At 44.5% G+C, this 17,092-nt stretch overlaps 1 pseudogene; it reads left to right on the top strand.

Moving 5' to 3' along the window:
* The first annotated feature begins 4,254 nt into the window (after positions 1 to 4,254).
* LOC128506376 (caskin-1-like) lies at positions 4,255 to 16,005 on the top strand (annotated as a pseudogene).
* Positions 16,006 to 17,092: the final 1,087 nt, after the last annotated feature.

Raw genomic sequence — 17,092 nt, 5'->3', positions numbered from 1 at the left:
AAATCAGATCTACTACAGCAGATAATAAACTATGCTATGTCATAATCGAAGCAAACACAACGAATATGTCTCGTTTCGTTCAGTGTTGCTAGGCAACGGACCACGCGCCCAATCGGTTCACTTGGCCGCGGTGTATTATAATGTAAATCTTTGATTTAGTTCTCATTCAGTGGCCACACATCACCTCCACATTTCCCTCGCTTTTATTACATGAACATAAGCAGTAAAACATTCCGCAGGTTTATAATACACCGCGGCCAAGTGAACCACGTTCCCGCCGATTAGGCGCGTGGTCCGTTGCCTAGCAACACTGAACGAAACGAGGCATAATCGTGGTGTTTGCTTCGGTTATGACATAGCATAGTTTATTATTTGCTGTGGTAGATCTGATTTATTTACATTCAATAATGAGGCTTTATATCCATTGATCATGAGTTTCAGCTGAAACTAATTCTATACATGCAACAGAAAATGTAGATGCAGATTCCAAATGTATAAAGATACATGCTATATATATATATATATATATATATATATATATATATTCCGCTTCAGCGTGTTTCTTAATCTTTCCCTATATATATATATATATATATATATATATATATATATATATATACTTTTAAAATAAAATCGACCCTGAAGTTTAGTTTAGCACACAAAAACTGAAAGTCCTTTCTGGTAAATCAACTGCATATGTAGTTTATTCACAACAATTCATTAATAAAATAAATATACATTGTACAGTACAAGGTAAACACGAGAAAGATTACAAAATAAAAAAAACAAACAGTGTCTTCTTTATAAACAGCTTATACTGTGCGTCGAGATGCTGAAATCCCTTGCATGTTGCCCCTCAATTTTGTGCTTCCATTTCAAGTGGAGAGATATTTGACCGACAGCTTAGAACAAAAGAACTGTAGGTGTGATCACAACCCCCTCCGAACGACCGTGCCATCAATCACTGACCACCTCAGACGTTCCCTCCAATGTATGCTGATGTTTTGCAAGTATTTTTGCAAAACTATGGCACTCTCTTGAGAGGTGGTTGGAATGTGTTATTCATTCATTTATTCTATACAAGGGCACTAACTACACAGATCAAACTGTTACCTTATTTTATTCTTATACTCATCGCTGTGCTTTTTGTAACTGAAAAACGCCGCAACTGCTTCAGGGGAGGTGTGTGTGTGTGAGCGCGCGCGCTGCAGCCTGTGAATGAATACGCACAGCAGAGGGACAGAGACATGAGGGACATCTAATACCGTATTGTGTAGTGTCCCTTTTTTAGCGGATTTCTCTGCTACCGCAGATCAGTTTATCAAATTGTAATATATTAATTTTAGGAATATATTAACATGTGCAGACATTTAGTTGATGGGGCGCTGCCCCTCTTGCCCCTGAATAGAGCCAGCCTCGATTACACACACACACACACATATATATAGCATGCATCGAATACACACATTATATATATATATATATATATATATATATATATACATATATATATATATATATATATATATATATACATAGCATGTATCTTTATACATTTGGAATCTGCATCTACATTTTCTGTTGCATGTATAGAATTAGTTTCAGCTGAAACTCATGATCAATGGTGTTGGGGTACTTATGTAGTGATAATTAGTTTCAGCCAAATCATTAAAACTAACAATAGACTATGAGAGGTGGTTGGAAGGTGTTACTCTGAATATAAACAAACTAAATACAGCTTTTTTTCTCAGAGGTAAACGGAAAAGTGAAGTTGTTCAGCTGTTTAGTGTCACTATGTCATAACCAGTGAAACAACGTGGACTCATCGCTGTGCTTGTTGTAACTGAAAAAAACGCTGCAACTGTTCAAAGTCTTTCCTCTCCGTGACCGCTGAAATCCGACACGACACCACGTTAGGTTACGTCTTGACTCATTTGCATATCGACGGTCATTAGATGTTGACCGAGGGCTCAGGGGAGGTGTGTGTGTGTGTGTGTGTGTGTGTGTGTGCGCGCGCGCGCGCGCCTACTTCGTGTACTTTTATAAACATTCTAAATATAAACAAACAACATACAGCTTTTTTCTTTCTCAGAGGTAAACGGGAAAGTGAAGGTGTTCAGCTGTTTAGTGTCACTATGCAGATGTTACACTCAGTGTAGTTACCGAAATCTTTGATTTAGTTCTCATACAGTGGCCACACATCACCTCCACATTTCCCTCGCGTTTATTACATGAACATAAGCAGTAAAACATTCCGCAGGTTTATAATACACCGCGGCCAAGTGAACCACGTTCCCGCCGATTAGGCGCATGGTCCGTTGCCTAGCAACACTAAACGAAACGAGGCATAATCGTGGTGTTTGCTTCGGTTATGACATAGCATAGTTTATTATCTGCTGTGGTAGATCTGATTTATTTACATTCAATAATGAGGCTTTATATCCTCAGGAGGGGCCATTACATATGTAATATGTAAAACAATATTGTTTTAGAGATAATTTTACGGAGGCTTCTAACAGAACGAATTAATTTTCTCAAAACCTTATAAAATTAAGTAAAGCGAAATTCCCTAAATGTCCTTATAAAATATCGCTGATTATCAAGCCAGAACGAATGGCGAATTGTCGATATTTTACGGAAGCATATATATATATATAAACCGCATATATGGAATGAAACCTGAGATAGTTACATATACGCACTAAAAGACGCATAAATAGTTTGCGCGATTCCTTGCGCCATCTGCTGAGAGAAATGAGAATCGCAGGTTGGAAAAGACAGGAAACGTCATGCCGCCGCGCAGCTGTCAGCGATTTCACGTAAATAAGAGCAAAATAGCTTTATACTGGCTTTTACTGGTGCGATTTAAAAAATTTAAGCATACAGGGTGATTAAGCTCACAGAACTAGGAAAAGTCATGAAAGGAGGGTCCTGGAAATTGATCGAGTGTGAAGTATTTTTTTTTTTTTACCCCCTTGCGGTCAAATGACCGCTGCTCGGCGCTTCTAGTGTTAAAAATCATTTGATGCCTCAAAAAGGGGAGATGATTCCATGTACAAGCTCTGTTAAGCAACAACACCTGCTTGGTGTTGAATAATGGAAATAGTATTTTAAGGAAGTGCTGTCCTTTAAGGGGCGCTGTCTCTAGTATTTTAGAGTACATCTTGGTGATTTAAGAATACTATGGTGATTAGAGGCAACCATCACTATGTAGTAGTAAGGATGGATAGACTGAAGTTATTTGAGCAAAATTGGTGTTGTCTTGTTAGCATGCCTTTTGGATTGCCTTGGAGCTCCAGGTCCAAGGCCATAGTACTTTTTCAGAAACAAGTGGAATGAACACTTCAGATGATAGTAGACACCTTGCCCCTGGTGAATGAGTTTAAGTGTCTTGGGATCTTCTCATATATCATAGAAATAAAGAGTATGAGATCAGATCATAGATCCTTCTGGTGCCTCACTTCTGGTTGGAGTTCGCATAGCATGGAGGCCTTTATGGTCTGCTTGTGTGGTGACAGAGGACGATTCCACTTGATGACCATGAAGCTGACTGGGCTTATGAGGGCAATTATTCTGTGATGATGTGTGACTGCTGTTACTAAGTAGTTATAGAACCTAAATTGCAGCAAACTATTTTTGTACCCTAGTCAGTAAAAGTCATCAGTGAGAGTGGACTTTATGTTAACTTAAGCACCTGTCCTGGTATTGCAGGGACTGATTTGTAGTGACACTACCTGGCACTGTTTCCTTGCCACCATTTCCCGCAGTTTGCTTATCAACTTGCACCTCCAAGGTTGAGGGTTTGATTCCTATTTCAGGCCTGTGTGTGGCGGAGATTGCATGTTTCCCCCCATGCTTGGTGCGTTTCCTCCTGGTACTTCGTTTCTTCCCACAGTTCAAAGACATGCGGAGTAGGCTAATTGACATATTCAAATTTCTTGTAGTGTGTGAGTGTGCTTCTTTGCTCTGCAAGGCACTAGCACCCTGTTCAGGGTGTATCCCACCTTGTACCTCAAGTCCCCTAGGATAGGCTCCAGGCTTCATGACACTGTACAGGATAAGTGGTATAATGAATGAATTTAATTGAGTTTGGTGTGCCTGTATTAATGTATCCATCTAGCTGTGTTAGTATCCTCACATTTAGTCATTAACTTTGAGTAGTGACTGAAGGTTTTCAGTCCAGATGATGGAAATTAGTTTCCTCTTCAGGGTCTCTGGGCTCCTCTCCATGACAGAATAAACAGTTTGCCAGGAATGCCACAGAGCAAAGAAGCTGATCCTCAAAATTCAAAGAGTAAAAAGGGTGCTGCCTCCAGATCAGCTCCTGGTAGAACTGTATCAGGTATGTCCCTATAGATGTATCTTGACATAAACTCAGCACTCACTTGAGAGTTATTTCTTAAGGTTGGCTTGGAAATGTCTGGGGATCCACAAAACCCAGGAGGCGATAAAATTCCTAGCTGATTATAAAATTATCTGAACGTACTGCCTGCTGCTAGTGGGACCATCAGGGTTTGGGCTTGGGAAATAAAAAAAAATATATGTAAGAAAAGATCCATGTATTTCCCCACCACTCACTGTACATACATGACTCTATGAGGCATGCAATGCTACATAATTTTTTATAGATAATTGTCATAAGTGTGCCTTTTGCATTGAAATGACTGTCATTTGATTGTAACAGTACTCACACGTTTTGATTTCCTTCTTGCATGCTATTCAAAAAGTTCTTTTAATTTGATAAGTGAGAATCTTTAGTGCATAGAGTTAGCTGTTTTTTTTTTTTTTTCGAACATGTTTTATTTTGTGTTTCCTTCCCCTGTCGTGATGTGTTGTTTTGTGTTTTGGTGTTATTTGTGTTGTTATTTCTGTCGTGCCCAGGACCTGCTACTCAGCAGTATCTTAAGATACGCATCCGTCCGCCGGCAATTGGCTCAATTGCCATGGTGAACGGTGACTCCCACATTCTCTCTCTTCCCCTGATCTCCCTGCCCCCTCATCCCTCCCTGATCTCTTCCCATCAGCCCCTGTTCACCTCGTTCAGGTATAAAACACCCACCTGCAGCTCATTTGCGTTCGAACTGCCCTCCCCGCGCTCAGAGGGGCCGAAAAGAGAGAAAGGTACAAACACACACACACACACACACACACACACACACACACACACACATACAGTATGGGCTTATAATATTAAATTATGTATTAAATTGATTAAAAGTCATTGAATCCAAAGAGAAATAAATTTTGCATACATCGTTTATCCATAACATTCAAACCCACGACGGGTGAGGTGAAAAACATTGATTAGTTGCAACAATTTCAATTTCTTGGTGGAATATATTAAGCAAAAATTAAGCAGAAATCCATAGCATTCCCAAAATGGCAGTTCTCATGGAATGTTCCTTATGCAGTAGTTAGTACCTACTAAATTAATGTACAACTGAGAATCAGCGACACATCCATGGGCACATAAGGAACACTGAACCGTGTGAGGAGCAAAGGCTAGTCCATCTGTCCTGATACTGAAGAAGAACTGAAGGGCTAAGCAACATGACAGCTTGCTGTGTATGGGGCTATGTAGCTGCGGGCTGGTAAGGATGCCCATGCTGACCTGTTTCCATCACCACAAGCTTCTTTAATTGGCATTTGAGTATCAGTACTGGACCATGGAACAATGGAAGTGGATGACTGGGTGTGAGTCACTTACCTGGTAGAAATGGAATGCACTAATGGAAGCAGGCAAACTGGCAGGGGTAGTGTTATGCTTTGGGCAATGGGCAAGGCTGGAAAACATTGAGTCTCTCTATTCTTTTTTTCCCCTCTTTTTTTTGGATATTTTCCCGCAATTTTCTCCCCAATTTTTACTTGTGTGCAAATTCCTCCCCGTCACTAGGGGGCTCCCACATTAAGCTTCTACTACCACTCAGTCAGGAGGGCCGCAGACTGTCACGTGGTTCCTCCAACGGAGCACTAAGTACCTCTCACCCCTCCCCTGTGAGAGAGCTCGGCCAATCAGCTCTCTCTAGACCTCCGGCTGCGAGAGGTTACAGCATCACCCGGGAAACGAACCATCGATTTCCAGATGATAGGGCAAGAACTTTAACACTGCGCCGCTTGGAGGCCGAGTCCCTCTATTCATGTGGAGGTTACTCTGACATGTACCACCTACCTAAGATTGTTGCTGACTGAGTTACACCCCTTCATGGAGAAGGTGTTCCTTGATGACAGTGACCTCTTTCAGCAGGATAATGTTCCTGATCATACTACACGAATTGTTTAGGAACAGTTTGAAGAACTTGACAAAGTGTTTAAGATGTTGAGTCAGCCTCCAATTTCTTCCGACCTCAATCTGATGTTCTGGACAAACAAGTGTGATCCACAGAGGCTCTAAGTTACAACTTGTAGGACTTTAAGGGTCTGCTATAGAAAGTTTGGATACCACACACCTTTAGAGGTCTAATGGAGTGCTGTTTAGGTGACACAAGGGGAATGGTATATTTAATATTAGGCAGATGGTTTTAATGTTATGGCTGACTGTAGTGTATACCGTATATGCTAAAGTACAGGTCGTATAGGGATTATTTGCTTACATGTGAAAAAATTTCTTTACCATGTTTTTTTGTATTGTTTATCCCCTTTCACTTCAATCTGAGATAATTTGCATATTATGCAAAACATACTTTTTGTGTATCAGTCCTAAAACAAAATAATTTATTATCAGACATTTGTGATTTTTTTGTGACCGTATTTTTGGGACACGTGATTAGCGCCCAAGGGATTGCCACCGATCCGGCCAAAATTGCTGCGGTACAGAATTGGCCTGAACCGTTAAATGTGTCGCAGCTACGCACCTTTCTCGGGTTAGCCTTGTACTATCGCCGGTTCGTAAAAGATTTCGCCACGATCGCCAGCCCGCTGCACGGGCTCACGAGAAAGAACCAGCCGTTTCGCTGGGACGGGGTGCACGCGCGAGCGTTCACCCAGTTACAGGAAGCTCTGGTCACGTCGCCCGTTCTTGAATATCCTGATGCGTCTCGTACGTTTATCCTCGACACGGACGCAAGCGATGTAGGGCTGGGGGCCGTCCTGTCTCAGGTTTCCGAGGGCAAAGAGCGTGCTATCGCCTACTTCAGCCGCGCGTTGTCTGGACCGGAGAGGAACTACTGCGTCAAGCGGCGCGAGCTGCTAGCGGTCGTCGCGGCTCTTAAACATTTTAGGCCGTATTTATATGGGCAGTCGTTCTTGCTGCGGACCGATGACGCTTCGTTAGTGTGGCTGCTTAGCTTTAAAGAGCCTGAAGGGCAGTTAGCACGCTGGCTCGAGCGGTTGCAAGATTACAATTTTATCGTTCAGCACCGAGCGGGGAAACTGCATGCTAACGCCGATGCTTTATCCCGCCGGCCGTGCAGCGACGAGTGTTGTCGGTACTGCGAGAGGGTGGAAGCGCGCGCGGGTGATTGCGACGTCGAGCACTCTCCGAACCCCGTGAGTCAGAACAGTCTTCCTGCGCAGTCCTCTGGAGCCCCCGTCGGTAACCAACCGTCCGAGCCAGCGTGCAGCCGAGTTACTGCGTTGCCTATACCATCGCCCATAGTCACATAGCCCTGTGCCACAGCTGGACTGTGAACAGCTAATCGCTGAGCAGGAGAAGGATCCGGCGCTGCAGGAGGTTCTAGGTTGGGTTAAAGCGGGCCGGAGACCGGAGTATACCGCGGTCGCCCACCTGGGCCTAGAGGTAAAAGCGCTCCATTCGCAGTTTGACAGACTATCGTTGCGGGGGGGCCTGCTCTATCGCCACTGGGAACGGCCGTGCGGCGCTGGCGAGTATTTTTAGCTGCTGGTGCCGCGGACTTTGCGGGCACGTGTGTTGGGGATGGTCCATGGGCACGCAGGCACGGGACACTTCGGCGTAACAAAAACTCTGCGGCGGCTGCGCGCTCGGTTTTACTGGCCGGGCTGTCACACTGACAACTAACTATTTGTGCACAGATGCGACGTCTGCACGGCAAAGGAAGGCCCTACCCAGCGCTCGCGAGCACCCCTGCAAGACTTTCGGGTGGGGGCACCTATGGAGCGTATGGGCGTGGACATTCTCGGGCCGTTTCCCATTTCCGATCGCGGGGACTGGTATGTGCTGGGACACTTTGGTGTAACAAAAACTCTGCGGCGGCTGCGTGCTCGGTTCTACTGGCCGGGCTGTCACACTGACAACGAACTATTTGTGCACAGATGCGACGTCTGCACGGCAAAGAAAGGCCCTATCCAGCGCTCGCGAGCACCCCTGCAAGACTTTCGGGTGGGGGCACCTATGGAGCGTATGGGCGTGGACATTCTCGGGCCGTTTCCCATTTCCGATCGCGGGAACTGGTATGTGCTGGGACACTTCGCGTAACAAAAACTCTGCGGCGGCTGCGCGCTCGGTTCTACTGGCCGGGCTGTCACACTGACAACGAACTATTTGTGCACAGATGCGACGTCTGCACGGCAAAGAAAGGCCCTATCCAGCGCTCGCGAGCACCCCTGCAAGACTTTCGGGTGGGGGCACCTATGGAGCGTATGGGCGTGGACATTCTCGGGCCGTTTCCCATTTCCGATCGCGGGAACCGGTATGTGCTGGGACACTTCGCGTAACAAAAACTCTGCGGCGGCTGCGCGCTCGGTTCTACTGGCCGGGCTGTCACACTGACAACTAACTATTTGTGCACAGATGCGACGTCTGCACGGCAAAGAAAGGCCCTACCCAGCGCTCGCGAGCACCCCTGCAAGACTTTCGGGTGGGGGCACCTATGGAGCGTATGGGCGTGGACATTCTCGGGCAGTTTCCCATTTCCGATCGCGGGAACTGGTATGTGCTGGGACACTTCGGCGTAACAAAAACTCTGCGGCGGCTGCGCGCTCGGTTCCACTGCCCGGGCTGTCACACTGACAACGAACTATTTGTGCACAGATGCGACGTCTGCACGGCAAAGAAAGGCCCTACCCAGCGCTCGCGAGCACCCCTGCAAGACTTTCGGGTGGGGGCACCTATGGAGCGTATGGGCGTGGACATTCTCGGGCCGTTTCCCATTTCCGATCGCGGGAACCGGTATGTGCTGGTGGCCATGGACTACTTCACCAAGTGGCCGGAGGCGTTTGCTGTTCCTGACCAGAGCGCTTCCACCACGGCTCGAGTGCTGGTGGATGAGGTGTTCAGCCTTTTTGGCGCCCCGGAGCAGTTGCACAGCGATCAGGGGCGTAATTTCGAGGCGGAGGTGTTCGCGGCGGTGTGCGAGCCCCTCGGGGTGAAAAAGACCCGAACCACGCCCCTCCACCCGCAAAGTGACGGCCTCGTGGAGCGTTTCAACCGGACACTCATCACCCAGCTCGCCGTGCTTACCAGCGCCCGGCAGAAGGATTGGGACGAACATTTGCCCCTCGTGCTGTGGGCCTATCGCACAGCAGTGCAGGAGTCCTCACAGCTGACGGCAGCGGCGTTAATGTTCGGTCGCGAATTGCGCACGCCCGTGGACCTTGTGTTCGGTCCCCCTCCACAAGTGGATTTACCTACGAAGCCGGGGTTGGATTATTTTTGTTCGTTAAAAGACAAACTGTTCCGTGTCCACGAGTTGGCGCATAGACACTTGGCGGACGCTGGTGTTAAGCAGCGCCGCGTGTATGACACCCACAGCCGGGGATGAGACTTTGCTACTGGGGAGCAGGTTTGGGTGTATTCCCCCGGAAGGAAAAGGGGGCTTTCGCCTAAGCTTATGTCTCACTGGGTGAGCCACACTGGCCCTGCACGGTACTGGCCCAGCTCTCCAAGGTAGTCTACCGGGTGCGGTTGACGGGGCGGTCGCGAGTGGTCGTGCTCCACCGGGACCGTCTCGCTCCCTATCAGCCCAACGCCAGCGAGACATCGAACTCTGTGGAGGCCGGGCCGCCTCAGGAGGACGGTTGCGACCCTCCTTCCTCCGCAAAGAGACTCCGGCGTTCACAACGCCAGCGCCGACCACCGGCACGCCTCCTAGACTGAGTTCACCATGATGACCGGGGACGGTCACAGCTCGGGTGGGGGCAGTGTGGCGTGGGCGGGGTTTTGATTGGCTACCATCATGCTTTGCGGGAGGGATTGTTTTGTGTTCACCCTGTTGGGAAAAGGTGTTTGGGGTAGTGGTTTCGGCCAGGGGTGTGTGTGTGTGTCAGAGTTGTGTTGTAAGGAGGTTTAATGTGCTGCTGTTGTGATTTCGTGCTGTTACCATTAATAAACTACTCCCAGCCATTGCATTGGGCAGCAAGGAAGCTCACCCGTCTCTCCAAGTGCCTGCTTAGCGGTGGAAAACGCAACATTTGGTGTCAGAAGTGGGATGGAGAGAAGCGGGTTGGAGCACACCCCAGAGGAAATCCGGAGGATTCAGGTAGGCCGCCGTGTAGCAGAGCGGCTTAGGAGGAAGAAAACCCTCCCTGACGGGGCCAGCGCGAGCAAGGAGCGGCGACCGGAGCGGAGCGGCGCGCTTCAGGTTCCGGCGCTGGATTTTGGAGGGGATTCCTCCAGTGACACAGCGCAGGAGCAAGCTACAGCTCCGTGCGCCGCCAGCCGGCGAGGCGACATGCAGCTGCGCCTGCCTGCCTACAACAGAAGCTCACCCGTCTCTCCAAGTGCCTGCTTAGCGGTGGAAAACGCAACAATATGTTGTCCTGCTTTCTCTTTATATAAATGTTTTGCCAGTGGAATACTGGCATGTGGACAAATGTTTGTGTTTCAGGTTCCCGAGGTTCTGTGTCCAGTCCCCATGGCTCCCCGAGGTTAAGTGGCCAGCAGAGCAGTTCCAGCGAGGAGATCTGGGTCTTGAGCAAACCTTTAGCAGGTATGGAGCTGTTTGACTGAAGTGGATGCGATGGGATGTTTGACTAGTCGACAATGTTTTAAAACTTAAAATTTAACCTAAACACAAAGAGCACCCTAGTTATTTTTTGGTTTGTTTTGCAGTATGTACATCTGTTGTTCTTTACTTGTTCACTAGGTGGCAGCACAGGGAGTCTGACCAGCAGGCACTCATCAGTCAGTGGTTCAGTGGACAACGCGAACGTTCATCTAGCAAGCTTGCCCGTGCCTGTCCCGACCACACCAACACATTCCCCAGGAATCAACACGCATGGAGTAAATGTGCCCGGGCTACATGCACAGGCAGAGGGAGTTAAGGTTCGACAAACACACTAACTCTAAATGCCAAATGCTTAAAAATATTGTTTCTCCCATTACAGGGTTGTTTTTGTGTGTTTTTGTTTGTAGTTGCTGGCGACCGTGTTGTCTCAGTCGGCCAAAGCGAAAGAACATCTTCTGGAGCAGGACCCTAGTGCAGGTATCCTCTGGTCAAGTCAAGTCAAGTCGGCTTTCATTTTATTTACAGAATATATTTTCAAGATGCAAAAAGTGTGTATTTAAAAATAATGTAATTAGTGACATCTCAGAAACAGCCACAGATTCTATTTAGAAGTTACATGAGCTTAACTTGAGCTCATTTTTTCTTGCAAACAAACTATGCAATGTCACTTAAGACCAATAATAACCACTAAACATAATACACTGCCCAGCCAAAAAAGAAAGTCACACACTGTAATATTTTATTGGAGCGCCTTTTGCTTTGTCACGAAATTCATTTCCATCCAGAGTTGCATTAATTTCTCTAAAAGATCATGTATTTATGATGGGAGAGTTGGACAGCCGAAAGCATTCTCATGTACATCCCAATGATTCTCAATGGGGTTGAGGTCTTGACTCTTTGGAGGACAATACATGTGTGATGACTTTTTTGCCCTTTAACCACTGTTTCACAATTTGGTCATGTTGAATCCTGGCATCATCATCATTAAATATTCCTGTGCCATCAGAGAAGAAAAAATCCATTTATAGAAAAATCTGGTCATTCAGTATACTCAGATCATCATCTGACTTTATTTTATTGCCACATAATCTTGCTAAACCTAGACCTTACAAGCAGAAAAAAATATAAATCATAAAGTTGCCCCTACAGTAGGCATTAGACATGATGGGTGCAGGGTAAATATGGACTTATCAAATCACATGACCGTCTTCCATTGCTTTCTTAAGGCTATGCGGCTGTTTAGTCCTAGTCTCTTGAGTTCCTTCGCATTGTGTGTGTGTGTGTAGGAATGCTCTTACTTACAATTTCCAACATAGCTATGAGTTATACTTCAATTTTTTTTAACAACTTGATTTCTCTAATTGTTTAAGTGATCTTCTATTCCTTGTAGATGTTAGTTCACCAATATTCTTACAGGTTTTATTAATACATTTTTCAGTGCCTAACTCAATTTTAGTAGTTACAACAATCAGTCCGATAATTTAAATAGTTTAAAGTTTAAAGTTACATTGTCAGTATAGTAAGGGGGTGCTCGGCCATCTTAGACTATTAATTACAACTGTTAATGCAGAAAAATATATACTGAAAATATACTTTAAATAGATTATTTTCATTGCTTAACATTGCCCTATTTCTATAATTGTGAAGGAAAAAAAACACAATTTTTAGGTCACTTGGTTCTGAAACTTCATTTTCGCCACTTAGTACTGTAACTTGAATGCAAGGAACTTTGCCCATATTTAAATTACTATTTTTTTGTTGCAAAATCTCCCTCAGATAATCCACAAAGGCAACATTTGGTAAAAATTCCTTGGGTTGTTGTAATAACATTTTGTTGTGTGCCGAAGCTTCCTCACAACTTACCCAGACTGCAACTGGTGGTCCACGTCCAGAAAAGAAAAAAAAATACATTTGTTGATCTTTTACTACAGAAAAAGGACAGTGTTGCAACAGAAAGCAAGGCAAGTGTCTGTGGGTTTATGTTTAAAGTGTTGGTTTATATGGAAACAATAAAAAGATATAATAATAAATGTGGTAAATACAAGTTGTGTATCAAGAACATCTAAATTGTTGATGTTGCAGAGTTCAGAGGCCGTAGCTGAATGGCTTAATAGCGCTCAGCTGCAGTTTTACACCACAAACTTCCTGACAGCAGGATATGACCTTCAGACCATCAGCAGAATGACATCAGAGGTACTTATACACACTTGCATTCTATATATCAGGGATATACAATAGCAAGCACATAGTAGTATCCTAGCAACTTCTTAGCATCTACCTAAGATTCCATTGTAAGCAAACAACAACACTGTATCAACCATATGGAATACCGCAGAAAAAAACTAGCAAGGCCCTGATACCCATCTGGTATACTATGGCAACAACCTAGAAAACACATGTGATATCATAGTAACTTTGCAGCAAACCATTAGAATGAGGAACCTAACAACTCCAAGGCAACAACCTAGCAACCAACTAGCAACTCCATAACAACCACTTAGCAACATCCTCCAGCCACGTAGCAGCAAATTAGCAACAACCTATTATTCTATAGCAACCACTTAGTAACACCCAAACACCACCTGGAAGACTATAACAACTACATAAAACGAGATTAGGGATGACTTAGCAACAACCAAACAACAACCTGGAATATCAAATCAACAATCTAGCAATTACTACCCACCTGAGATACCATAGCAAATACCTAGCAACACCCTAACAACAATCAATTAAACACAACTCAAAATGGATGTCATGGTCATCTTGCAATTCATTAAGAATGATATACCACCTTAGAAACAGCTGGAACATCAGAGCAAACAACCTCTTGGCAACCATTAAGCAACTGCCTAATGTAACATTAACTGTTAGAAATATCTACGCTTTTAATCTTTAAATGTTTATCTGTATGTATCTATTTGTTTACGTATTGCACATCCACAATGAATAATGATGTGGGAAGCCATAGGACTACAACACAACAGTTAATTGGCAACACTATAATTGGATCTTGTCATTTTTGAACCCCAGGATCTCACAGCAATCAGGTTGACAAAACCTGGACACAGAAAAAAGATGTTGTCTGAGATCGCCAAGCTGAGCATTCCTGACTGGATACCGAAAGAGAAAACTGTAAGCCAGTTAGCAAAATGTATTGAATTGAATACATTGCCTTTTTTCCTATCGTCAGGGAGACAGGTGATCCTCATGGCCTTCATGGTCTTCTGTTCCTGTAGACTAGCCTAGCTGAGTGGTTGTCTCTGGTTGGACTTAGTCATTACTATCAGACTTTGGTCCAAAATGGCTATGACAACATGGAACTAACCCAAATTGTGCGTAGTTTGTGAATTTGCGTGTAAATGTTGATTTGAGGTCTTACCACTTATTAATAATAATAATAATAATAATAAACTCTATTAGCCTCCTTGGTCCCTAATTGGACTACAGAGGTTCCTAGATGGATGGATGAATATCAATTTATTGTTGTATTTCCATACTCAAAATTCTAAAATGCATATTTTGCATATTTGCCCTGTCCACCAGGCAAGCCCGGACATCCTCAGACGAAACCGGGATGCCCCGAGTTTAGATGATGAGATCCAGAGCCGCGGTCGCACCATCAGTGGCCACGAGAATGCCACTGTCCAGCAAGAAAGCACACAACATGGTGAAATTAACAAATCTTCACAAATTCCTCATGAACCAGTGGAAAGATCCCCTGTGAGGTGAACTCCAGAGCCCCGCCCCCGCTCCATGCTCAAACAAAAGAGTGGTCACGTGTTGATGCCACAGCAACCTTGAGGAGGTCCCGTACACCTAACAATTCAGGTGGTGAGAGGTTTCAGCTCACCGAGACCAGCACTGTGAGACGACGGCCAAAAGTAACAGCACCCACTCATAGGGAAGATGGAGCTGGGCCAGATCCTGTTATTCGTGTAAGACCTGTATCAGAGGTGGAAAGTGTATATAGGGAAAGTGATATGAGCAACAATTTCAGACGAGCTCTAAAGCCTCCAGTTTCCCCCAAACCAGCTCTAGGGCTCAGGAAGGTTGAGCCCCCCACTCCAACCAGGAGAGTCCCACTCCCAGGACCGGAGAACCAACACAGCACAGGTATTGCTAAATTCACATTGAAAAAAACAAACAAAACTAACAAAAACCTGAAACGGATACCCAATTTGTTCATTTTTAGATTTTTAACTTAATTTTCTCTATTTTTTTAGTGGATGGTACAAAAGTTCCCCCACCTGTGTCTTCAAAGCCAAGCCCACCTCCTACACTTCCTAAACCAATGAAAATGAAGACCCTACCAGCTCACACACTTAAACACACACCCACACTCTCCTACTGTTCTCACAGAGCAAGTTGAGCACCCTGTACTTAGTCCATCCCCCCTGATTCCAAAACTAGCAGAATCTCAAACTTTGTCTCCACGACATTTGACGTCTCCTGTTCAGAGCCCCCAAACGCCATAAACTCCTTCTACCCTCGGGTGCGGATCGGCCCCAGTCAAGTCCCCAAGATCTTCCATGGCAGGGCTATCAGTGGACATTCCTAGTTCTTTTGAGGTAGAGCCACGAGAGGTGGAAAAACATGAGGATGGTGAGCAGAAGAGACAGAGAAGGGAGTTAGCAGTCATCAGTGGGAAAGAGATGGGAACATCCAATGAAGTCACAAGGGTCACTGAGGAGTCAGGGCAGTTGCTGATGAGGCACAGGAAGGTGGGTGTGGCCAGGCAGATGCCGATTGAGGGAGAGATCGAAGATGCAACACAAGATGCTGGTGTAATTGAAGAAGAAATTCAAAAAGGGGCGCCAAATGCCAGAGGATCGGATGATGTCAGAATTTATGGAGAAGAAATAAACCAGCTAAGACTGGATGAGACCAGCGCCTCCTTAGCTGCAGCATTGGAGTTTGTAGAGGAAAGGATCATGACTAAAGACAAGTACTTTTTGTTCTTCATTAAATATTACAATTAATACATATTAGAATCTTGTTAAACTCAGAAATCTTACATTCTTGTTTTCCTTTTTTGTCTTTCAGTTCTGCAATTGAAAATAAAAGCACAGTGAACATTCTTGATGACATTGGAAGCATGTTTGATGACCTTGCTGACCAGTTGGATGCCATGCTGGATTAAAAATAAATAAGCACAAAAAATAATAGACATAAAAGCACAGCAGAGTGTTCATGTGACGACAGATCTGTTTAAAGCCATGTTTTAATGATCACGTAAATTCAAGGGGGAATTATGTTAAACAATATGATTAAAACATATTTACTGATGTTATGAAGAATAAAAGTTATGGAGCTTTTAGGTGGCAGAGATCTAGGGTTTAAACTATTAAATCCAGAAACAGCTACGTTTGGTGAAGCCTTTGGAGCCAGGAGGTATGGACTACTCTTATGCTGCTTCCAGAGATTAAGCACAATGAAAAGCTTTCAAATGCTATTTAAACCTTGTTAAGGTCAAGAAATGCTAGCAATGTGTCAGAGTGTATGTGTGTATGTTTTATGTGTGTACTAAGTTTGGGCTTCCTTCACTTGCGATCAACATTTGCATATTATTTTTTTTTAAATAATAATAATTGGAATCACCTTTTTGTGCTTTACTGTGAAGCTGGCTACTAGGTGTGTCTCTGACACATATTTCAAAGGGGAACGCAGGATACATTTTAAAAAGTACGGTACATTAAAAGTTGACGAATATTGCTAGGTAAAAAAAAGTAGGAGAAGCTATTTAATGGGTTCCCCTTTGAATCCTTATTCTAAAGCAAAAAAAAACAAAAAACAAAAAACCAAGATGTTGTGATCCTTATGTTGTCACTGTAGTTGCTTGTGCGTGTGAATGTGTATAACTGTGAACTCTTTGCATCGACAAATCCCAATTTTTAGCAGATAGGACAGTGTCATTTATAAATCATCATTTATAGATGCAGCGTGATGTAGTGTAAATGTGACATATAGATTACAGAGTAGGATTTGGAATGCAACAAGATCCCCTACTTTCCCAATTAATGTGAACAAGCATTATGGGTCGTACTTAGAGTCCACAATTAGAGGTTTAGAAAAAAATCTTTGTTTTAGGCAAACTGGACATAACTCTCCAGTAACTTTTGAGTAGCACATGATTCTGCAGTCTCAATGAACAGTTTCAATATTAAACCTGCACTGAACTCTGAATACATCCCTCTCCCTCTGTGTGTGTGTGTGTGTGCGTGTGCGTG

Source organism: Clarias gariepinus, chromosome 18 (genome assembly GCF_024256425.1).
Source record: "Clarias gariepinus isolate MV-2021 ecotype Netherlands chromosome 18, CGAR_prim_01v2, whole genome shotgun sequence".
In the NCBI taxonomy this organism is placed as follows: domain Eukaryota; kingdom Metazoa; phylum Chordata; class Actinopteri; order Siluriformes; family Clariidae; genus Clarias; species Clarias gariepinus.
This window is presented reverse-complemented; position numbering and strand designations above follow the sequence as displayed.